The sequence below is a fragment of the Oncorhynchus gorbuscha genome, linkage group LG03, assembly GCF_021184085.1.
Source record: "Oncorhynchus gorbuscha isolate QuinsamMale2020 ecotype Even-year linkage group LG03, OgorEven_v1.0, whole genome shotgun sequence".
NCBI classification, from domain to species: domain Eukaryota; kingdom Metazoa; phylum Chordata; class Actinopteri; order Salmoniformes; family Salmonidae; genus Oncorhynchus; species Oncorhynchus gorbuscha.
Window position 1 is genome coordinate 15735828 of NC_060175.1, and position 25043 is coordinate 15760870.

At 40.0% G+C, this 25043-nt stretch overlaps 1 long non-coding RNA gene across 1 annotated transcript in view; it reads right to left on the bottom strand.

Annotated features, from left to right (window-relative positions):
• Window positions 1-4383: 4383 nt before the first annotated feature.
• LOC124026376 overlaps window positions 4384-25043 on the bottom strand; it is a 144279-nt gene continuing 123619 nt past the window's right edge. The window contains exon 3 of the long non-coding RNA XR_006837280.1: window positions 4384-4443. This is a non-coding gene — a long non-coding RNA (uncharacterized LOC124026376). The remainder of the gene's footprint in view (window positions 4444-25043) is intronic.

Sequence of the window (25043 nt, forward strand, 5' to 3'; positions counted from 1 at the left end):
CTACAATAGAAGTCAAGCTCGCAGGCATTTAGTCCAGTCTAGGGGTATCAAGGGAGGGTTGTCATGTCAGAGCTACATCCCAAATGGCACCCTATTCCTTGTATAGTGCACTACTTTTGACCAGTGCATCTGTATAGGAAATAAGGTGCTATTTGGGACTCAGCCCATGTTGCCGGCTTGGGGCCGTATCGATCCGATGCCGGGAGACACCGGGGCAAAGGGAGACTCTCCGTTCGTCACTCGTTATGTACACTGTTGCCAAGACAATTGCGAGTGATCCCGGGCAGACAAACGGCTTGTTGAGGCCTGGCCAGAAGCCTGACCTTGTCTTTTAATCAGCCCTGTTCCGACTGTCACCAGAGAGAGGGAGAGAGAAGAGAAAAGAACAGAAGAGAGAGAGAGCTAAGAAAGAAAGAAAGAAAGAAAGAAAGAAAGAAAGAAAGAAAGAAAGAAAGAAAGAAAGAAAGAAAGAAAGAAAGAAAGAAAGAAAGAAAGAAAGAAAGAAAGAAAGAACGAAAGAATGAATGAATGAAAGAAAGAAAGAAAGCAGAGATGGATACAGAGTAAGAATGAGAGAGAGAGAGAGAGAGAGAGAGAGAGAGAGAGAGAGAGAGAGAGAGAGAGAGAGAGAGAGAGAGAGAGAGAGAGAGAGAGAGAGAGAGAGAGAGAGAGAGAGAGAGAGAGAGAGAGAGAGAGAGAGAGAGAGAGCACAGATTCTGTCAGACCTGGGCCCTGACAGTAAATCTTAGTAAGACAAAAATAATGGTGTTCCAAAAAAGGTCCAGTTGCCAGGACCACAAATTCCGTCTAGACACTGTTGCCCTAGAGCAAACAAAAAACTATACATACCTCGGCCTAAACATCAGCGCCACAGGTAACTTCCACAAAGCTGTGAACGAGCTGAGAGACAAGGCAAGATGGGCCTTCTATGCCATAAAAAGGAACATGCAGAATTCTGCAAAAACATATTGTGTACAACATAAAACACCAAATAATGCATGCAGAGCAGAATTAGGTCGATACCTGCTAATTATCCAAATCTACAAAAGATCAAACAAAGAAAAAACTTGCTTTTTCATTTTTTTTTGTTCCATCATCTTTGAAATGCAAGTGAAAGCCATTATATTGCTTAGGAGTCTAGGCACAATTTTGAGTCTAGAGTCTAGTCGCATTACTGTTCAAAATGTTGTATCAAGTCTGCCCAAATGTGCCAAATTGGTCAACTGATATATTTTCAAGTACAAAACTATAGGGAACATGGTTATAAAAAAAATGTAAGTTTAAACACTCCCAGGAATGTCATAAATGATAGATAACTAGCTTCCCTACAGAAAAGACACTAACCTTTACACATTTAGATTGGGGGGAGACACAACATGGATTCAAACTACTGTAGAACGCAGTTCCTACATCTGAATATAAAAGTTGATTTTATCAAATAAAACTATACTAGGTTTTGTCTCTGGGGCCCTCAGGATGACAAATCAGAGCAAGATTACTGAATGTAAATACATGATTTACCTTCAGAGGTGAATGTATCAAACCAGTTGCCGTGATAAGTGTTTTGTTGTCGTTCACTCTCCTCAAACAATAGCTTTGTATTTCTTCACTGTAATAGCTACTGTAAATTGGACAGTGCCGTTAGAATTGAAGCTTTCTGACCATATAAGACATGTCCATGTCCTGGAAAATGTTCTGGTTACTTACAACGTCATGCTAGTCGGGGGGGACACCGATCCTGTAGAGGTTAAATTCTACAACCACCTAAAAGGAAGCGATTCCCAAACATTCCTTAACAAAGTCATCACCTACAGAGTGACGAACCTGAAGAAGAGTCCCCTAAGGAAAGCTTTGACTATGTACAGACTGAGTGAGCATAGCCTTGCTATTGACAAAGGCCGCCGTAGGCCGACCTTGCTCTCAAGAGAAGACATGCTATGTGCACACTGCCCACAAAATGAGGTGGAAACTGAGCTGCACTTCCTAACCTCCTGCCAAATGTATGACCATATTAGAAACACACATTTCCCTCAGATTACACAGATGCACAAAGAATTTGAAAACAAACCCATTTTTTGATAAACTCCCATATCTGTTGTGTGAAATATCACAGTGTACCATCATAGCAGCAAGATTTGTGACCTGTTGCCACAAGAAAAGGGAAAGCAGTGAAGAACAAACACCATTGTAAATACAACCCATATTTATGTTCATTTATTTTCCCTTTTGTACTTCAACTATTTGCACATAATATGACATTTGTAATGTCTTTATTCTTTTGGAAATTTTGTGAGTGTAATGTTTACTGTTAATTTTTATTGTTTATTTAAATGTTGTTTATTATCTAGTTCACTTGCTTTGGCAATGTTAACATATGTTGCCCATACCAATAAAGCCCTTAAATTGAAATTGAGAGTACTAACTGGGAGAGAGAGTGATGCTCTCAGCTAACTAGGGTCTGGTGGATGAGCATGGGAACAGTGGACAAGCCGAAGAGCTGACCCCATTCCTTTATGACTCCTCAGAGCGATGGAAGTGAAACCACTACTGCAGGTAGTGTAGTGGAGATTACTGTGCCTGATTAGCCTATAGATATGGTACTGACATTATAGTGAGCTGCTGATCTAGACGCTTTCAGACAGTTTGGCGGTGTCGGGTTCTTTTCCCTCCCAGAATCACTGACTCAAATGCTCTTCAATGCAAGGGAGGGGGGGGTATAAAAGGTTAAACGGGAACATCAAAACAGATAAGGAACAGATTGAGGGTAGAGAAGTTGGAAGGAGAGGATTGTGATTTATATATATATATGTTCTATATGTTCTATATGTTATTCTATAGTATGAGAGTGTGCACCCTCCTAAAGGCTCCCCCTGAGTTTAGCTGTCAGACAGAAGGGATGGGGTAACCTGGTCATGTGGAAACTAGAGGAAGATAGTTTTTCAAATGAGTAGACCTTGACGTTGAGCAAATATAGTAGTACAACACAGAGGAAAGCTAAGTTCTCTCTCAGCCCTCTCACTCTCCCTCCTCCCCTCCATTCTCTGTCTCTTATACTCCCTATCTGTCTGTGTGTGTCACTAGACTGAAATATCCCTTACTGAAACACCTCATTAGACTGAAATATCCCTTACTGAAACACCTCATTAGACTGAAATATCCCTTACTGAAACACCTCGGGGAGGCAGGGTAGCCTAGTGGTTAGAGCGTTGGACTAGTAACCGGAAGGTTGCAAGTTCAAACCCCTGACAAGGTACAAATCTGTCGTTCTGCCCCTGAACAGGCAGTTAACCCACTGCTCCTAGGTCGACATTGAAAATAAGAATTTGTTCTTAACTGACTTGCCTAGTTAAATAAAGGTAAAATAAAAAAGTTAGACTGAAATATCCCTTAATGATACACCTCATTAGACTGAAATATCCCTTACTGAAACTCCTCATTAGACTGAAATATCCCTTACTAAAAATAAAAAAAATATATGCCATTTAGCAGACGCTTTTATCCAAAGCGACTAACAGTCATGTGTGCATACATTCTACGTATGGGTGGTCCCGGGAATCGAAACCACTACCCTAGCGTTACAAGCGCAATGCTCTACCAACTGAGCTACAGAAGGACCATACTGATACACCTCACTTGACTGTAATATCCCCAACTAAAATATCTAATCTCCTCATCTTTATAAATTAGAACAACAGTGCAGAGTGATGTAACAGATATTTTTTGGCCGGCTCAAAGGATTTAAATTGACAAGGACAAGTGCTTCCCCCTGCTTTGTATGGAAGCGAGGCATTACAATGAAATTCAACAAATCCCCCAGCTCAAACCCAACCTTATGGCAACCCATGTGTCTTACTCCAGCTGTGGTACAATGCACTGCACTGTACTACAATACACACGTTCATGCATTCAGTCCTATTTTCTCATGATTCTCATTGGAACGCATTTTGTTGAGCCCCCTTTCTCAAATCCAGTACTCAGGGTCAACAGCACTACTGGTTACGTTTTCATTCTTCCCCTCTAATCAGAGGCCAATTCTGGCCAATTCAGAGTTGAGATGCAACTCAGACTTAATCCTTATTTTATGTCATTGGGAGACAACGTGAAAATGTAAGTTAAGCGTTATGATCTCAAGTCTGAATACCACCGAATGTGAGTGGAATCTCTGGCCAATCAATGACATGCATAAATGAATTCACTTCCAGCTATGGAACAACAAACAGCAGTAATCGGGACCTTGGTGCTAGGATTCCACTACCCTGAATGTAGGACATCAGCTTTGTTTACAGTCCACTGTGAGACCTTATCAAATTATAGGAATGTCTGGGCTTGTTCTAGTCAAGGAAGCAGGTGTTCCATCAACAAAAAACTAAATGTTGGACTCACCTGATTTGGGGAGAGAAACTCCTGGTTATTTTCATTCATGTACATGTTGTCACCATCAAACTGGGGGGAGAAACAGAGAAACAACGGGGGCACAAATCAGTCAGCGAATAGAATAAACAGTCAACACATAAAGAAATAGTCAAGCACTAGGAATGTACTAGCATTCTGTGAGCTTTCAATAAATTCCCAGGTTTTCCCGAAATCCTGGTTAGAGGATTCCCAGAATCAGGAGGGAATAGTCAAGACACCGAGAATCCTCCAACTTGAATTTCTGGGGAAAAAAAACGGAATTTATCAGAATTTTGCCATGAAGCCATGAGACAAGCAGGCCACTAGTTGGCACTCTGTGTTTATGAGAATGCAAAATATACGAGGAGAAGTCAGCCAACAGGGCCTGCAGAGCCTCAACAGCTGTACAGTGAGGTCCTCACATTGACATGAGTTGGATCAGAACTGTAGGGTAGTGTACTGTAATGAACATACTGCATTGATGCTGAAAAACAACAAGCCTTTCCATAAGGATATTAGCCACAGTTAAGCCTTTGAACCTGTAGTCAGCACAAAGAAAAAAAGAGTCAGTGCATAGAAACAGTCTGAACGAGTTCAATTACTCCGTAGTAGTCACCTTTAAACCACACTGGCTTAGTGGCTCTCATGGACGTCAGTAAATACAGTTCATTAGAGCCCCATATAATTAGACCAGTCAGACTAGTGAAACTCACACTGCTCCGCTTGCCCGCAGTTTCCCAGCGTGTGTGTGTGTGTGTGTGTGTGTGTGTGTGTGTGTGTGTGTGTGTGTGTGTGTGTGTGTGTGTGTGTGTGTGTGTGTGTGTGTGTGTGTGTGTGTGTGTGTGTGTGTGTGTGTGTGTGTGTGTGTGTGTGTGTGTGTGTGTGTGTGTGTGTGTGCTCGCACGCGCGTGTGCATGCATACACTATATGTGCATGCATGTGTGTGTATGTGTGTTTGTGTCTGACTCGGCTGTGACTTGGCCTGCAATGTGTCACACGAGGTGTCAACGGGGAGGGATACGCCGGAGCGCTCATCACACCAGCGCAAGCACAACAAAACACAGAGCGCCAGCCAGAGGGCCCTACGGAGGCCAAGAGGTCACAATGGCCCATCAGCACTTTCACACTCCACCAGATAAAAAAAGGCCTGCCAGAGAGAAGCCATGAGACAAGCAGGCCAACCCTCCATTGGACCGGGGTCGGGGCCAGGGCTGGGGTGGGCGAATGGGAGCGTGCCTCTGAGCAAAGGGGGATGGTGGGTGGTGGGTGTGGTTGGTTGGGTTAGGGAGGGCGAGAGGGGTTGGCTGGGGGTTTGGCTGGGGGGTTGGCTAGAGGGTTGGCTGGGGATGATGGTGTCTGTTCTCGCTGTTGCAGTAATTAACACTCGGTTCACAGCCAGAGGCTGTGGCTTGGCATGCCTCACACCTCCCAGAGGCCTCTCTGTTCTGTCTGCCACTAGTTGGCACTCTGCGTTTATGAGAATGCAAAATATACGAGGCGAAGTCAGCCAACAGGGCCTGCAGAGCCTCAACAGCTGTACAGTAAGGTCCTCACATTGACATGAGTTGGATCAGAACTGTAGGGTAGTGTACTGTAATGAACATACTGCATTGATGCTGAAAAACAACAAGCCTTTCCATAAGGATATTAGCCACAGTTAAGCCTTTGAACCTGTAGAATTGATACCAAAGTGTAGAGATACAAAAAATGATTCTTACTGATACAGCCTAAACTGGTAAACTGACAGTACGCTTTACTGATATAGCCTAAACTGGTAAACAGACAGTAGGCTTTACTGATATAGCCTAAACTGGTATACTGGCAGTAGGCTTTACTGATATAGCCTAAACTGGTATACTGACAGTAGCCTTTACTGACATAGCCTAAACTGGTATACTGACAGTAGGATTTACTGATATAGCCTAAACCAGTAAACTGACAGTAGGCTTTACTGATACAGCCTAAACTGGTATACTGACAGTAGGCTTTACTGATATAGCCTAAACCAGTAAACTGACAGTAGGCTTTACTGATACAGCCTAAACTGGTATACTGACAGTAGGCTTTACTGATATAGCCTAAACTGGTATACTGACAGTAGGCTTTACTGATGTAGCCTAAACCGGTAAACTGACAGTAGGCTTTACTGATGTAGCCTAAACTGGTATACTGACAGTAGGATTTACTGATATAGCCTAAACTGACAGTAGGCTTTACTGATATAGCCTAAACTGACAGTAGGCTTTACTGATGTAGCCTAAACTGGTATACTGACAGTAGGCTTTACTGATATAGCCTAAACTGGTAAACTGACAGTAGGCTTTACTGATGTAGCCTAAACTGGTATACTGACAGTAGGCTTTACTGATATAGCCTAAACTGGTAAACTGACAGTAGGCTTTACTGATGTAGCCTAAACTGGTACACTGACAGTAGGCTTTACTGATATAGCCTAAACCGGTAAACTGACAGTAGGCTTTACTGATGTAGCCTAAACTGGTATACTGACAGTAGGATTTACTGATATAGCCTAAACTGACAGTAGGCTTTACTGATATAGCCTAAACTGACAGTAGGCTTTACTGATGTAGCCTAAACTGGTATACTGACAGTAGGCTTTACTGATATAGCCTAAACTGGTACACTGACAGTAGGCTTTACTGATATAGCCTAAACTGGTATACTGACAGTAGGCTTTACTGATATAGCCTAAACTGACAGTAGGCTTTACTGATATAGCCTAAACTGACAGTAGGCTTTACTGATATAGCCTAAACTGACAGTAGACTTTACTGATATAGCCTAAACTGGTATACTGACAGTAGGCTTTACTGATATAGCCTAAACTGGTAAACTGACAGTAGGCTTTACTGATACAGCCTAAACTGGTATAATGACAGTAGGCTTTACTGATGTAGCCTAAACTGGTATACTAACAGTAGGCTTTACTGATATAGCCTAAACTGACAGTAGGCTTTACTGATATAGCCTAAACTGGTAAACTGACAGTAGGCTTTACTGATACAGCCTAAACTGGTATAATGACAGTAGGCTTTACTGATGTAGCCTAAACTGGTATACTAACAGTAGGATTTACTGATATAGCCTAAACTGACAGTAGGCTTTACTGATATAGCCTAAACTGGTAAACTGACAGTAGGCTTTACTGATACAGCCTAAACTGGTATAATGACAGTAGGCTTTACTGATATAGCCTAAACTGGTATACTAACTGACTGATATAGTAAACTGGTAGGCTTTACTGATATAGCCTAAACTGACAGTAGGCTTTACTGATGTAGCCTAAACTGGTAGACAGTAGGCTTTACTGATATAGCCTAAACTGGTACACTGACAGTAGGCTTTACTGATATAGCCTAAACTGGTATACTGACAGTAGGCTTTACTGATATAGCCTAAACTGACAACTGATATAGCCTAAACTGACAGTAGGCTTTACTGATATAGCCTAAACTGACAGTAGGCTTTACTGATATAGCCTAAACTGACAGTAGGCTTTACTGATATAGCCTAAACTGGTATACTGACAGTATGCTTTACTGATATAGCCTAAACTGGTAAACTGACAGTAGGCTTTACTGATACAGCCTAAACTGGTATAATGACAGTAGGCTTTACTGATATAGCCTAAACTGGTATACTGACAGTAGGCTTTACTGATACAGCCTAAACTGGTATAATGACAGTAGGCTTTACTGATATAGCCTAAACCGGTAAACTGACAGTAGGCTTTACTGATATAGCCTAAACTGGTACACTGACAGTAGGCTTTACTGATATAGCCTAAACCAGTAAACTGACAGTAGGCTTTACTGATACAGCCTAAACTGGTATACTGACAGTAGGCTTTACTGATATAGCCTAAACCGGTAAACTGACAGTAGGCTTTACTGATATAGCCTAAACTGGTAAACTGACAGTAGGCTTTACTGATGTAGCCTAAACTGGTACACTGACAGTAGGCTTTACTGATATAGCCTAAACTGGTAAACTGACAGTAGGCTTTACTGATGTAGCCTAAACTGGTATACTAACAGTAGGATTTACTGATATAGCCTAAACTGACAGTAGGCTTTACTGATATAGCCTAAACTGACAGTAGGCTTTACTGATGTAGCCTAAACTGGTATACTGACAGTAGGCTTTACTGATATAGCCTAAACTGGTACACTGACAGTAGGCTTTACTGATATAGCCTAAACTGACAGTAGGCTTTACTGATATAGCCTAAACTGACAGTAGGCTTTACTGATATAGCCTAAACTGACAGTAGACTTTACTGATATAGCCTAAACTGGTATACTGACAGTATGCTTTACTGATATAGCCTAAACTGGTAAACTGACAGTAGGCTTTACTGATACAGCCTAAACTGGTATAATGACAGTAGGCTTTACTGATATAGCCTAAACTGGTATACTGACAGTAGGCTTTACTGATACAGCCTAAACTGGTATAATGACAGTAGGCTTTACTGATATAGCCTAAACTGGTATACTGACAGTAGGCTTTACTGATACAGCCTAAACTGGTATACTGACAGTAGGCTTTACTGATATAGCCTAAACCAGTAAACTGACAGTAGGCTTTACTGATATAGCCTAAACTGGTATACTGACAGTAGGCTTTACTGATATAGCCTAAACTGGTATACTGACAGTAGGCTTTACTGATATAGCCTAAACTGATATACTGACAGTAGGCTTTACTGATATAGCCTAAACTGACAGTAGGCTTTACTGATATAGCCTAAACTGACAGTAGGCTTTACTGATATAGCCTAAACTGGTATACTGACAGTAGGCTTTACTGATATAGCCTAAACTGGTATACTGACAGTAGGCTTTACTGATATAGCCTAAACCAGTAAACTGACAGTAGGCTTTACTGATATAGCCTAAACTGGTATACTGACAGTAGGCTTTACTGATATAGCCTAAACTGGTATACTGACAGTAGGCTTTACTGATATAGCCTAAACTGATATACTGACAGTAGGCTTTACTGATATAGCCTAAACTGACAGTAGGCTTTACTGATATAGCCTGACAGTAGGCTTTACTGATATAGCCTAAACTGGTATACTGACAGTAGGCTTTACTGATATAGCCTAAACTGGTATACTGACAGTAGGCTTTACTGATATAGCCTAAACTGACAGTAGGCTTTACTGATATAGCCTAAACTGGTATACTGACAGTAGGCTTTACTGATATAGCCTAAACTGGTATACTGACAGTAGGCTTTACTGATATAGCCTAAACTGGTAAACTGACAGTAGGCTTTACTGATGTAGCCTAAACTGGTATCCTGACAGTAGGCTTTACTGATATAGCCTAAACCGGTAAACTGACAGTAGGCTTTACTGATATAGCCTAAACTGGTACACTGACAGTAGGCTTTACTGATATAGCCTTTGACTGATATACAGCCTAAACTGGTATACTGACAGTAGGCTTTACTGATATAGCCTAAACCGGTAAACTGACAGTAGGCTTTACTGATATAGCCTAAACTGGTAACTGACAGTAGGCTTTACTGATATAGCCTAAACTGACAGTAGGCTTTACTGATATAGCCTAAACTGACAGTAGGCTTTACTGATATAGCCTAAACTGACAGTAGGCTTTACTGACAGCCTAAACTGACAGTAGACTTTACTGATATAGCCTAAACTGGTATACTGACAGTAGGCTTTACTGATATAGCCTAAACTGACAGTAGGCTTTACTGATATAGCCTAAACTGGTATAACAGTGACAGTAGGCTTTACTGATATAGCCTAAACTGGTATAAACTGACAGTAGGCTTTACTGATATAGCCTAAACTTGTAAACTGACAGTAGGCTTTACTGATATAGCCTAAACTGACAGTAGTCTTTACTGATGTAGCCTAAACTGGTAAACTGACAGTAGGCTTTACTGATATAGCCTAAACTGGTAAACTGACAGTAGGCTTTACTGATGTAGCCTAAACTGGTATACTGACAGTAGGCTTTACTGATATAGCCTAAACTGGTAAACTGACAGTAGGCTTTACTGATATAGCCTAAACTGGTAAACTTACAGTAGGCTTTACTGATATAGCCTAAACTGGTATACTGACAGTAGGCTTTACTGATATAGCCTAAACCAGTAAACTGACAGTAGGCTTTACTGATACAGCCTAAACTGGTATACTGACAGTAGGCTTTACTGATATAGCCTAAACTGGTAAACTGACAGTAGGCTTTACTGATGTAGCCTAAACTGGTACACTGACAGTAGGCTTTACTGATATAGCCTAAACCGGTAAACTGACAGTAGGCTTTACTGATGTAGCCTAAACTGGTATACTAACAGTAGGATTTACTGATATAGCCTAAACTGACAGTAGGCTTTACTGATATAGCCTAAACTGACAGTAGGCTTTACTGATGTAGCCTAAACTGGTATACTGACAGTAGGCTTTACTGATATAGCCTAAACTGGTACACTGACAGTAGGCTTTACTGATATAGCCTAAACTGGTATACTGACAGTTAGCTTTACTGATATAGCCTAAACTGACAGTAGGCTTTACTGATATAGCCTAAACTGACAGTAGGCTTTACTGATATAGCCTAAACTGACAGTAGACTTTACTGATATAGCCTAAACTGGTATACTGACAGTATGCTTTACTGATATAGCCTAAACTGGTAAACTGACAGTAGGCTTTACTGATACAGCCTAAACTGGTATAATGACAGTAGGCTTTACTGATATAGCCTAAACTGGTATACTAACAGTAGGATTTACTGATATAGCCTAAACTGACAGTAGGCTTTACTGATATAGCCTAAACTGGTATAATGACAGTAGGCTTTACTGATGTAGCCTAAACTGGTATACTAACAGTAGGATTTACTGATATAGCCTAAACTGACAGTAGGCTTTACTGATATAGCCTAAACTGGTAAACTGACAGTAGGCTTTACTGATACAGCCTAAACTGGTATAATGACAGTAGGCTTTACTGATATAGCCTAAACTGGTATACTGACAGTAGGATTTACTGATATAGCCTAAACTGGTAGGCTTTACTGATATAGCCTAAACTGACAGTAGGCTTTACTGATATAGCCTAAACTGGTATACTGACAGTAGGCTTTACTGATATAGCCTAAACTGGTACACTGACAGTAGGCTTTACTGATATAGCCTAAACTGGTATACTGACAGTAGGCTTTACTGATATAGCCTAAACTGACAGTAGGCTTTACTGATATAGCCTAAACTGACAGTAGGCTTTACTGATATAGCCTAAACTGACAGTAGGCTTTACTGATATAGCCTAAACTGACAGTAGACTTTACTGATATAGACTAAACTGGTATACTGACAGTATGCTTTACTGATATAGCCTAAACTGGTAAACTGACAGTAGGCTTTACTGATACAGCCTAAACTGGTATAATGACAGTAGGCTTTACTGATATAGCCTAAACTGGTATACTGACAGTAGGCTTTACTGAAACTATACAGTAGGCTTTACCTAAACTGACAGTAGGCTTTACTGATATAGCCTAAACTGACACTGACAGTAGGCTTTACTGATATAGCCTAAACTGACAGTAGGCTTTACTGATACAGCCTAAACTGACAGTAGGCTTTACTGATATAGCCTAAACTGGTAAACTGACAGTAGGCTTTACTGATATAGCCTAAACTGGTACACTGACAGTAGGCTTTACTGATATAGCCTAAACTGACCTAAACTGACAGTAGGCTTTACTGATATAGCCTAAACTGACAGTAGGCTTTACTGATATAGCCTAAACTGGTACTGATATAGCCTAAACTGACAGTAGACTTTACTGATATAGCCTAAACTGGTAAATAGCTGACAGTAGGCTTTACTGATATAGCCTAAACTGGTATACTGACAGTAGGCTTTACTGATATAGCCTAAACTGGCTTTACTGATATAGCTGACAGTAGGCTTTACTGATATAGCCTAAACTGGTATACTGACAGTAGGCTGATATAGCCTAAACTAAACTGACAGTAGGCTTTACTGATATAGCCTAAACTGGCCTAAACTGACAGTAGGCTTTACTGATATAGCCTAAACTGGTATACTGACAGTAGGCTTTACTGATATAGCCTAAACTGGTAAACTGACAGTAGCCTTTACTGATATAGCCTAAACTGGTAAACTTTAGGCTTTACTGATATAGCCTAAACTGGTATACTGACAGTAGGCTTTACTGATATAGCCTAAACCGGTAAACTGACAGTAGGCTTTACTGATATAGCCTAAACTGGTACACTGACAGTAGGCTTTACTGATATAGCCTAAACCAGTAAACTGACAGTAGGCTTTACTGATACAGCCTAAACTGGTATACTGACAGTAGGCTTTACTGATATAGCCTAAACCGGTAAACTGACAGTAGGCTTTACTGATATAGCCTAAACTGGTACACTGACAGTAGGCTTTACTGATATAGCCTGACAGTAGGCTTTACTGATATAGCCTAAACTGGTTTACTGATATAGCTGACAGTAGGCTTTACTGATATAGCCTAAACTGACAGTAGACTTTACTGATATAGCTGACAGTAGGCTTTACTGATATAGCCTAAACTGACAGTGCTTTACTGATATAGCCTAGGCTGGTTACTGAAAGTAGGCTTTACTTATATAGCCTAAACTGACAGTAGGCTTTACTGATATAGCCTGGTACACTGACAGTAGGCTTTACTGATATAGCCTAAACTGACAGTAGGCTTTACTGATATAGCCTAAACTGACAGTAGACTTTACTGATATAGCCTAAACTGGTATACTGACAGTAGGCTTTACTGATATAGCCTAAACTTGTAAACTGACAGTAGGCTTTACTGATATAGCCTAAACTGACAGTAGGCTTTACTGATGTAGCCTAAACTGGTATACTGACAGTAGGCTTTACTGATATAGCCTAAACTGGTAAACTGACAGTAGGCTTTACTGATGTAGCCTAAACTGGTATACTGACAGTAGGCTTTACTGATATAGCCTAAACTGGTAAACTGACAGTAGCCTTTACTGATATAGCCTAAACTGGTAAACTTACAGTAGGCTTTACTGATATAGCCTAAACTGGTATACTGACAGTAGGCTTTACTGATATAGCCTAAACCAGTAAACTGACAGTAGGCTTTACTGATACAGCCTAAACTGGTATACTGACAGTAGGCTTTACTGATATAGCCTAAACTGGTAAACTGACAGTAGGCTTTACTGATGTAGCCTAAACTGGTACACTGACAGTAGGCTTTACTGATATAGCCTAAACCGGTAAACTGACAGTAGGCTTTACTGATGTAGCCTAAACTGGTATACTAACAGTAGGATTTACTGATATAGCCTAAACTGACAGTAGGCTTTACTGATATAGCCTAAACTGACAGTAGGCTTTACTGATGTAGCCTAAACTGGTATACTGACAGTAGGCTTTACTGATATAGCCTAAACTGGTACACTGACAGTAGGCTTTACTGATATAGCCTAAACTGACAGTAGGCTTTACTGATATAGCCTAAACTGACAGTAGGCTTTACTGATATAGCCTAAACTGACAGTAGACTTTACTGATATAGCCTAAACTGGTATACTGACAGTATGCTTTACTGATATAGCCTAAACTGGTAAACTGACAGTAGGCTTTACTGATACAGCCTAAACTGGTATAATGACAGTAGGCTTTACTGATATAGCCTAAACTGGTATACTGACAGTAGGCTTTACTGATACAGCCTAAACTGGTATAATGACAGTAGGCTTTACTGATATAGCCTAAACTGGTATACTGACAGTAGGCTTTACTGATACAGCCTAAACTGGTATACTGACAGTAGGCTTTACTGATATAGCCTAAACCAGTAAACTGACAGTAGGCTTTACTGATATAGCCTAAACTGGTATACTGACAGTAGGCTTTACTGATATAGCCTAAACTGGTATACTGACAGTAGGCTTTACTGATATAGCCTAAACTGGTATACTGACAGTAGGCTTTACTGATATAGCCTAAACTGACAGTAGGCTTTACTGATATAGCCTAAACTGACAGTAGGCTTTACTGATATAGCCTAAACTGGTATACTGACAGTAGGCTTTACTGATATAGCCTAAACTGGTATACTGACAGTAGGCTTTACTGATATAGCCTAAACTGACAGTAGGCTTTACTGATATAGCCTAAACTGGTATACTGACAGTAGGCTTTACTGATATAGCCTAAACTGGTATACTGACAGTAGGCTTTACTGATGTAGCCTAAACTGGTAAACTGACAGTAGGCTTTACTGATGTAGCCTAAACTGGTAAACTGACAGTAGGCTTTACTGATATAGCCTAAACTGACAGTAGGCTTTACTGATATAGCCTAAACTGGTACACTGTAGGCTTTACTGATATAGCCTAAACCAGTAAACTGACAGTAGGCTTTACTGATACAGCCTAAACTGGTATACTGACAGTAGGCTTTACTGATATAGCCTAAACTAACTGACAGTAGGCTTTACTGATATAGCCTAAACTGACAGTAGACTTTACTGACAGTAGGCTAGCCTAAACTGGTATACTGACAGTAGGCTTTACTGATATAGCCTAAACTGGTAAACTGACAGTAGGCTTTACTGATGTAGCCTAAACTGGTACACTGACAGTAGGCTTTACTGATATAGCCAAAACTGGTACACTGACAGTAGGCTTTACTGATATAGCCTAAACTGACAGTAGACTTTACTGATATAGCCTAAACCTAAACTGACAGTAGGCTTTACTGATATAGCCTAAACTGGTAGGCTTTACTGACAGTAGGCTTTACTGATATAGCCTAAACTGACAGTAGGCTTTACTGATATAGCCTAAACTGACAGTAGACTTTACTGATATAGCCTAAACTGGTATAATGACAGTAGGCTTTACTGATATAGCCTAAACTTGTAAACTGACAGTAGGCTTTACTGATATAGCCTAAACTGACAGTAGGCTTTACTGATGTAGCCTAAACTGGTATACTGACAGTAGGCTTTACTGATATAGCCTAAACTGGTAAACTGACAGTAGGCTTTACTGATGTAGCCTAAACTGGTATACTGACAGTAGGCTTTACTGATATAGCCTAAACTGGTAAACTGACAGTAGCCTTTACTGATATAGCCTAAACTGGTAAACTTACAGTAGGCTTTACTGATATAGCCTAAACTGGTATACTGACAGTAGGCTTTACTGATATAGCCTAAACCAGTAAACTGACAGTAGGCTTTACTGATACAGCCTAAACTGGTATACTGACAGTAGGCTTTACTGATATAGCCTAAACTGGTAAACTGACAGTAGGCTTTACTGATGTAGCCTAAACTGGTACACTGACAGTAGGCTTTACTGATATAGCCTAAACCGGTAAACTGACAGTAGGCTTTACTGATGTAGCCTAAACTGGTATACTAACAGTAGGATTTACTGATATAGCCTAAACTGACAGTAGGCTTTACTGATATAGCCTAAACTGACAGTAGGCTTTACTGATGTAGCCTAAACTGGTATACTGACAGTAGGCTTTACTGATATAGCCTAAACTGGTACACTGACAGTAGGCTTTACTGATATAGCCTAAACTGACAGTAGGCTTTACTGATATAGCCTAAACTGACAGTAGGCTTTACTGATATAGCCTAAACTGACAGTAGACTTTACTGATATAGCCTAAACTGGTATACTGACAGTATGCTTTACTGATATAGCCTAAACTGGTAAACTGACAGTAGGCTTTACTGATACAGCCTAAACTGGTATAATGACAGTAGGCTTTACTGATATAGCCTAAACTGGTATACTGACAGTAGGCTTTACTGATACAGCCTAAACTGGTATAATGACAGTAGGCTTTACTGATATAGCCTAAACTGGTAACTGACAGTGGCTTTACTGATACAGCCTAAACTGGTATACTGACAGTAGGCTTTACTGATATAGCCTAAACCAGTAAACTGACAGTAGGCTTTACTGATATAGCCTAAACTGGTATACTGACAGTAGGCTTTACTGATATAGCCTAAACTGGTATACTGACAGTAGGCTTTACTGATATAGCCTAAACTGATATACTGACAGTAGGCTTTACTGATATAGCCTAAACTGACAGTAGGCTTTACTGATATAGCCTAAACTGACAGTAGGCTTTACTGATATAGCCTAAACTGGTATACTGACAGTAGGCTTTACTGATATAGCCTAAACTGGTATACTGACAGTAGGCTTTACTGATATAGCCTAAACTGACAGTAGGCTTTACTGATATAGCCTAAACTGGTATACTGACAGTAGGCTTTACTGATATAGCCTAAACTGGTATACTGACAGTAGGCTTTACTGATGTAGCCTAAACTGGTAAACTGACAGTAGGCTTTACTGATGTAGCCTAAACTGGTATCCTGACAGTAGGCTTTACTGATATAGCCTAAACCGTAAACTGACAGTAGGCTTTACTGATATAGCCTAAACTGGTACACTGACAGTAGGCTTTACTGATATAGCCTAAACCAGTAAACTGACAGTAGGCTTTACTGATACAGCCTAAACTGGTATACTGACAGTAGGCTTTACTGATATAGCCTAAACCGGTAAACTGACAGTAGGCTTTACTGATATAGCCTAAACTGGTACACTGACAGTAGGCTTTACTGATATAGCCTAAACTGACAGTAGGCTTTACTGAAAGCCTAAACTGACAGTAGGCTTTACTGATATAGCCTAAACTGACAGTAGGCTTTACTGATATAGCCTAAACCAGTAAACTGACAGTAGGCTTTACTGATACAGCCTAAACTGGTATACTGACAGTAGGCTTTACTGATATAGCCTAAACTGGTAAACTGACAGTAGGCTTTACTGATGTAGCCTAAACTGGTACACTGACAGTAGGCTTTACTGATATAGCCAAAACTGGTACACTGACAGTAGGCTTTACTGATATAGCCTAAACTGACAGTAGGCTTTACTGATATAGCCTAAACTGACAGTAGACTTTACTGATATAGCCTAAACTGGTATACTGACAGTAGGCTTTACTGATATAGCCTAAACTTGTAAACTGACAGTAGGCTTTACTGATATAGCCTAAACTGACAGTAGGCTTTACTGATGTAGCCTAAACTGGTATACTGACAGTAGGCTTTACTGATATAGCCTAAACTGGTAAACTGACAGTAGGCTTTACTGATGTAGCCTAAACTGGTATACTGACAGTAGGCTTTACTGATATAGCCTAAACTGGTAAACTGACAGTAGCCTTTACTGATATAGCCTAAACTGGTAAACTTACAGTAGGCTTTACTGATATAGCCTAAACTGGTATACTGACAGTAGGCTTTACTGATATAGCCTAAACCAGTAAACTGACAGTAGGCTTTACTGATACAGCCTAAACTGGTATACTGACAGTAGGCTTTACTGATATAGCCTAAACTGGTAAACTGACAGTAGGCTTTACTGATGTAGCCTAAACTGGTACACTGACAGTAGGCTTTACTGATATAGCCTAAACCGGTAAACTGACAGTAGGCTTTACTGATGTAGCCTAAACTGGTATACTAACAGTAGGATTTACTGATATAGCCTAAACTGACAGTAGGCTTTACTGATATAGCCTAAACTGACAGTAGGCTTTACTGATGTAGCCTAAACTGGTATACTGACAGTAGGCTTTACTGATATAGCCTAAACTGGTACACTGACAGTAGGCTTTACTGATATAGCCTAAACTGACAGTAGGCTTTACTGATATAGCCTAAACTGACAGTAGGCTTTACTGATATAGCCTAAACTGACAGTAGACTTTACTGATATAGCCTAAACTGGTATACTGACAGTATGCTTTACTGATATAGCCTAAACTGGTAAACTGACAGTAGGCTTTACTGATACAGCCTAAACTGGTATAATGACAGTAGGCTTTACTGATATAGCCTAAACTGGTATACTGACAGTAGGCTTTACTGATATAGCCTAAACCAGTAAACTGACAGTAGGCTTTACTGATATAGCCTAAACTGGTATACTGACAGTAGGCTTTACTGATATAGCCTAAGCTGGTATACTGACAGTAGGCTTTACTGATATAGCCTAAACTGATATACTGACAGTAGGCTTTACTGATATAGCCTAAACTGACAGTAGGCTTTACTGATATAGCCTAAACTGACAGTAGGCTTTACTGATATAGCCTAAACTGGTATACTGACAGTAGGCTTTACTGATATAGCCTAAACTGGTATACTGACAGTAGGCTTTACTGATATAGCCTAAACTGACAGTAGGCTTTACTGATATAGCCTAAACTGGTATACTGACAGTAGGCTTTACTGATATAGCCTAAACTGGTATACTGACAGTAGGCTTTACTGATGTAGCCTAAACTGGTAAACTGACAGTAGGCTTTACTGATGTAGCCTAAACTGGTATCCTGACAGTAGGCTTTACTGATATAGCCTAAACCGGTAAACTGACAGTAGGCTTTACTGATATAGCCTAAACTGGTACACTGACAGTAGGCTTTACTGATATAGCCTAAACCAGTAAACTGACAGTAGGCTTTACTGATACAGCCTAAACTGGTATACTGACAGTAGGCTTTACTGATATAGCCTAAACCGGTAAACTGACAGTAGGCTTTACTGATATAGCCTAAACTGGTACACTGACAGTAGGCTTTACTGATATAGCCTAAACTGACAGTAGGCTTTACTGATATAGCCTAAACTGACAGTAGGCTTTACTGATATAGCCTAAACTGACAGTAGGCTTTACTGATATAGCCTAAACCAGTAAACTGACAGTAGGCTTTACTGATACAGCCTAAACTGGTATACTGACAGTAGGCTTTACTGATATAGCCTAAACTGGTAAACTGACAGTAGGCTTTACTGATGTAGCCTAAACTGGTACACTGACAGTGATATAGCAAAACTGGTACACTGACAGTAGGCTTTACTGATATAGCCTAAACTGACAGTAGGCTTTACTGATATAGCCTAAACTGACAGTAGACTTTACTGATATAGCCTAAACTGGTATACTGACAGTAGGCTTTACTGATATAGCCTAAACTTGTAAACTGACAGTAGGCTTTACTGATATAGCCTAAACTGACAGTAGGCTTTACTGATGTAGCCTAAACTGGTATACTGACAGTAGGCTTTACTGATATAGCCTAAACTGGTAAACTGACAGTAGGCTTTACTGATGTAGCCTAAACTGGTATACTGACAGTAGGCTTTACTGATATAGCCTAAACTGGTAAACTGACAGTAGCCTTTACTGATATAGCCTAAACTGGTAAACTTACAGTAGGCTTTACTGATATAGCCTAAACTGGTATACTGACAGTAGGCTTTACTGACATAGCCTAAACCAGTAAACTGACAGTAGGCTTTACTGATACAGCCTAAACTGGTATACTGACAGTAGGCTTTACTGATATAGCCTAAACTGGTAAACTGACAGTAGGCTTTACTGATGTAGCCTAAACTGGTACACTGACAGTAGGCTTTACTGATATAGCCTAAACCGGTAAACTGACAGTAGGCTTTACTGATGTAGCCTAAACTGGTATACTAACAGTAGGATTTACTGATATAGCCTAAACTGACAGTAGGCTTTACTGATATAGCCTAAACTGACAGTAGGCTTTACTGATGTAGCCTAAACTGGTATACTGACAGTAGGCTTTACTGATATAGCCTAAACTGGTACACTGACAGTAGGCTTTACTGATATAGCCTAAACTGACAGTAGGCTTTACTGATATAGCCTAAACTGACAGTAGGCTTTACTGATATAGCCTAAACTGACAGTAGGCCTAAACTGGTATACTGACAGTATGCTTTACTGATATAGCCTAAACTGGTATACTGACAGTAGGCTTTACTGATACAGCCTAAACTGGTATACTGACAGTAGGCTTTACTGATATAGCCTAAACCAGTAAACTGACAGTAGGCTTTACTGATATAGCCTAAACTGGTATACTGACAGTAGGCTTTACTGATATAGCCTAAACCAGTAAACTGACAGTAGGCTTTACTGATATAGCCTAAACTGGTATACTGACAGTAGGCTTTACTGATATAGCCTAAGCTGGTATACTGACAGTAGGCTTTACTGATATAGCCTAAACTGATATACTGACAGTAGGCTTTACTGATATAGCCTAAACTGACAGTAGGCTTTACTGATATAGCCTAAACTGACAGTAGGCTTTACTGATATAGCCTAAACTGGTATACTGACAGTAGGCTTTACTGATATAGCCTAAACTGGTATACTGACAGTAGGCTTTACTGATATAGCCTAAACTGGTATACTGACAGTAGGCTTTACTGATATAGCCTAAACTGGTATACTGACAGTAGGCTTTACTGATGTAGCCTAAACTGGTAAACTGACAGTAGGCTTTACTGATGTAGCCTAAACTGGTATCCTGACAGTAGGCTTTACTGATATAGCCTAAACCGGTAAACTGACAGTAGGCTTTACTGATATAGCCTAAACTGGTACACTGACAGTAGGCTTTACTGATATAGCCTAAACCAGTAAACTGACAGTAGGCTTTACTGATACAGCCTAAACTGGTATACTGACAGTAGGCTTTACTGATATAGCCTAAACCGGTAAACTGACAGTAGGCTTTACTGATATAGCCTAAACTGGTACACTGACAGTAGGCTTTACTGATATAGCCTAAACTGACAGTAGGCTTTACTGATATAGCCTAAACTGACAGTAGGCTTTACTGATATAGCCTAAACTGACAGTAGGCTTTACTGATATAGCCTAAACTGACAGTAGACTTTACTGATATAGCCTAAACTGGTATACTGACAGTAGGCTTTACTGATATAGCCAAAACTGGTACACTGACAGTAGGCTTTACTGATATAGCCTAAACTGACAGTAGGCTTTACTGATATAGCCTAAACTGACAGTAGACTTTACTGATATAGCCTAAACTGGTATACTGACAGTAGGCTTTACTGATATAGCCTAAACTTGTAAACTGACAGTAGGCTTTACTGATATAGCCTAAACTGACAGTAGGCTTTACTGATGTAGCCTAAACTGGTATACTGACAGTAGGCTTTACTGATATAGCCTAAACTGGTAAACTGACAGTAGGCTTTACTGATGTAGCCTAAACTGGTATACTGACAGTAGGCTTTACTGATATAGCCTAAACTGGTAAACTGACAGTAGCCTTTACTGATATAGCCTAAACTGGTAAACTTACAGTAGGCTTTACTGATATAGCCTAAACTGGTATACTGACAGTAGGCTTTACTGATATAGCCTAAACCAGTAAACTGACAGTAGGCTTTACTGATACAGCCTAAACTGGTATACTGACAGTAGGCTTTACTGATATAGCCTAAACTGGTAAACTGACAGTAGGCTTTACTGATGTAGCCTAAACTGGTACACTGACAGTAGGCTTTACTGATATAGCCTAAACCGGTAAACTGACAGTAGGCTTTACTGATGTAGCCTAAACTGGTATACTAACAGTAGATTTACTGATATAGCCTAAACTGACAGTAGGCTTTACTGATATAGCCTAAACTGACAGTAGGCTTTACTGATGTAGCCTAAACTGGTATACTGACAGTAGGCTTTACTGATATAGCCTAAACTGGTACACTGACAGTAGGCTTTACTGATATAGCCTAAACTGACAGTAGGCTTTACTGATATAGCCTAAACTGACAGTAGGCTTTACTGATATAGCCTAAACTGACAGTAGACTTTACTGATATAGCCTAAACTGGTATACTGACAGTATGCTTTACTGATATAGCCTAAACTGGTAAACTGACAGTAGGCTTTACTGATACAGCCTAAACTGGTATAATGACAGTAGGCTTTACTGATATAGCCTAAACTGGTATACTGACAGTAGGCTTTACTGATACAGCCTAAACTGGTATAATGACAGTAGGCTTTACTGATATAGCCTAAACTGGTATACTGACAGTAGGCTTTACTGATACAGCCTAAACTGGTATACTGACAGTAGGCTTTACTGATATAGCCTAAACCAGTAAACTGACAGTAGGCTTTACTGATATAGCCTAAACTGGTATACTGACAGTAGGCTTTACTGATATAGCCTAAACCAGTAAACTGACAGTAGGCTTTACTGATATAGCCTAAACTGGTATACTGACAGTAGGCTTTACTGATATAGCCTAAGCTGGTATACTGACAGTAGGCTTTACTGATATAGCCTAAACTGATATACTGACAGTAGGCTTTACTGATATAGCCTAAACTGACAGTAGGCTTTACTGATATAGCCTAAACTGACAGTAGGCTTTACTGATATAGCCTAAACTGGTATACTGACAGTAGGCTTTACTGATATAGCCTAAACTGGTATACTGACAGTAGGCTTTACTGATATAGCCTAAACTGACAGTAGGCTTTACTGATATAGCCTAAACTGGTATACTGACAGTAGGCTTTACTGATATAGCCTAAACTGGTATACTGACAGTAGGCTTTACTGATGTAGCCTAAACTGGTAAACTGACAGTAGGCTTTACTGATGTAGCCTAAACTGGTATCCTGACAGTAGGCTTTACTGATATAGCCTAAACCGGTAAACTGACAGTAGGCTTTACTGATATAGCCTAAACTGGTACACTGACAGTAGGCTTTACTGATATAGCCTAAACCAGTAAACTGACAGTAGGCTTTACTGATACAGCCTAAACTGGTATACTGACAGTAGGCTTTACTGATATAGCCTAAACCGGTAAACTGACAGTAGGCTTTACTGATATAGCCTAAACTGGTACACTGACAGTAGGCTTTACTGATATAGCCTAAACTGACAGTAGGCTTTACTGATATAGCCTAAACTGACAGTAGGCTTTACTGATATAGCCTAAACTGACAGTAGGCTTTACTGATATAGCCTAAACTGACAGTAGACTTTACTGATATAGCCTAAACTGGTATACTGACAGTAGGCTTTACTGATATAGCCTAAACTGACAGTAGGCTTTACTGATATAGCCTAAACTGGTATACTGACAGTAGGCTTTACTTATATAGCCTAAACTGACAGTAGGCTTTACTGATATAGCCAAAACTGGTACACTGACAGTAGGCTTTACTGATATAGCCTAAACTGACAGTAGGCTTTACTGATATAGCCTAAACTGACAGTAGACTTTACTGATATAGCCTAAACTGGTATACTGACAGTAGGCTTTACTGATATAGCCTAAACTTGTAAACTGACAGTAGGCTTTACTGATATAGCCTAAACTGACAGTAGTCTTTACTGATGTAGCCTAAACTGGTAAACTGACAGTAGGCTTTACTGATATAGCCTAAACTGGTAAACTGACAGTAGGCTTTACTGATGTAGGTATACCTTTAATATAGCCTAAACTGGTAAACTGACAGTATATATAGCCTGAAACAGTAGGCTTTACTGATATAGCCTAAACTGGTATACTGTAGGCTTTACTGATATAGCCTAAACTGGGCTTTAAACTGACAGTAGGCTTTACTGATATAGCCTAAACTGGTAAACTGACAGTAGGCTTTACTGATGTAGCCTAAACTGGTATACTGACAGTAGGCTTTACTGATATAGCCTAAACTGGTAAACTGACAGTAGCCTTTACTGATATAGCCTAAACTGGTAAACTGACAGTAGGCTTTACTGATATAGCCTAAACTGATATAGCCTAAACCAGTAAACTGACAGTAGGCTTTACTGATACAGCCTAAACTGGTATACTGACAGTAGGCTTTACTGATATAGCCTAAACTGGTAAACTGACAGTAGGCTTTACTGATGTAGCCTAAACTGGTACACTGACAGTAGGCTTTACTGATATAGCCTAAACTGACAGTAGGCTTTACTGATGACAGTAGGCTTTACTAAACTGGTATACTAACAGTAGGATTTACTGATATAGCCTAAACTGACAGTAGGCTTTACTGATATAGCCTAAACTGACAGTAGGCTTTACTGATGTAGCCTAAACTGGTATACTGACAGTAGGCTTTACTGATATAGCCTAAACTGGTACACTGACAGTAGGCTTTACTGATATAGCCTAAACTGACAGTAGGCTTTACTGATATAGCCTAAACTGACAGTAGGCTTTACTGATATAGCCTAAACTGACAGTAGACTTTACTGATATAGCCTAAACTGGTATACTGACAGTATGCTTTACTGATATAGCCTAAACTGGTAAACTGACAGTAGGCTTTACTGATACAGCCTAAACTGGTATAATGACAGTAGGCTTTACTGATATAGCCTAAACTGGTATACTGACAGTAGGCTTTACTGATACAGCCTAAACTGGTATACTGACAGTAGGCTTTACTGATATAGCCTAAACCAGTAAACTGACAGTAGGCTTTACTGATATAGCCTAAACTGGTATACTGACAGTAGGCTTTACTGATATAGCCTAAACCAGTAAACTGACAGTAGGCTTTACTGATATAGCCTAAACTGGTATACTGACAGTAGGCTTTACTGATATAGCCTAAGCTGGTATACTGACAGTAGGCTTTACTGATATAGC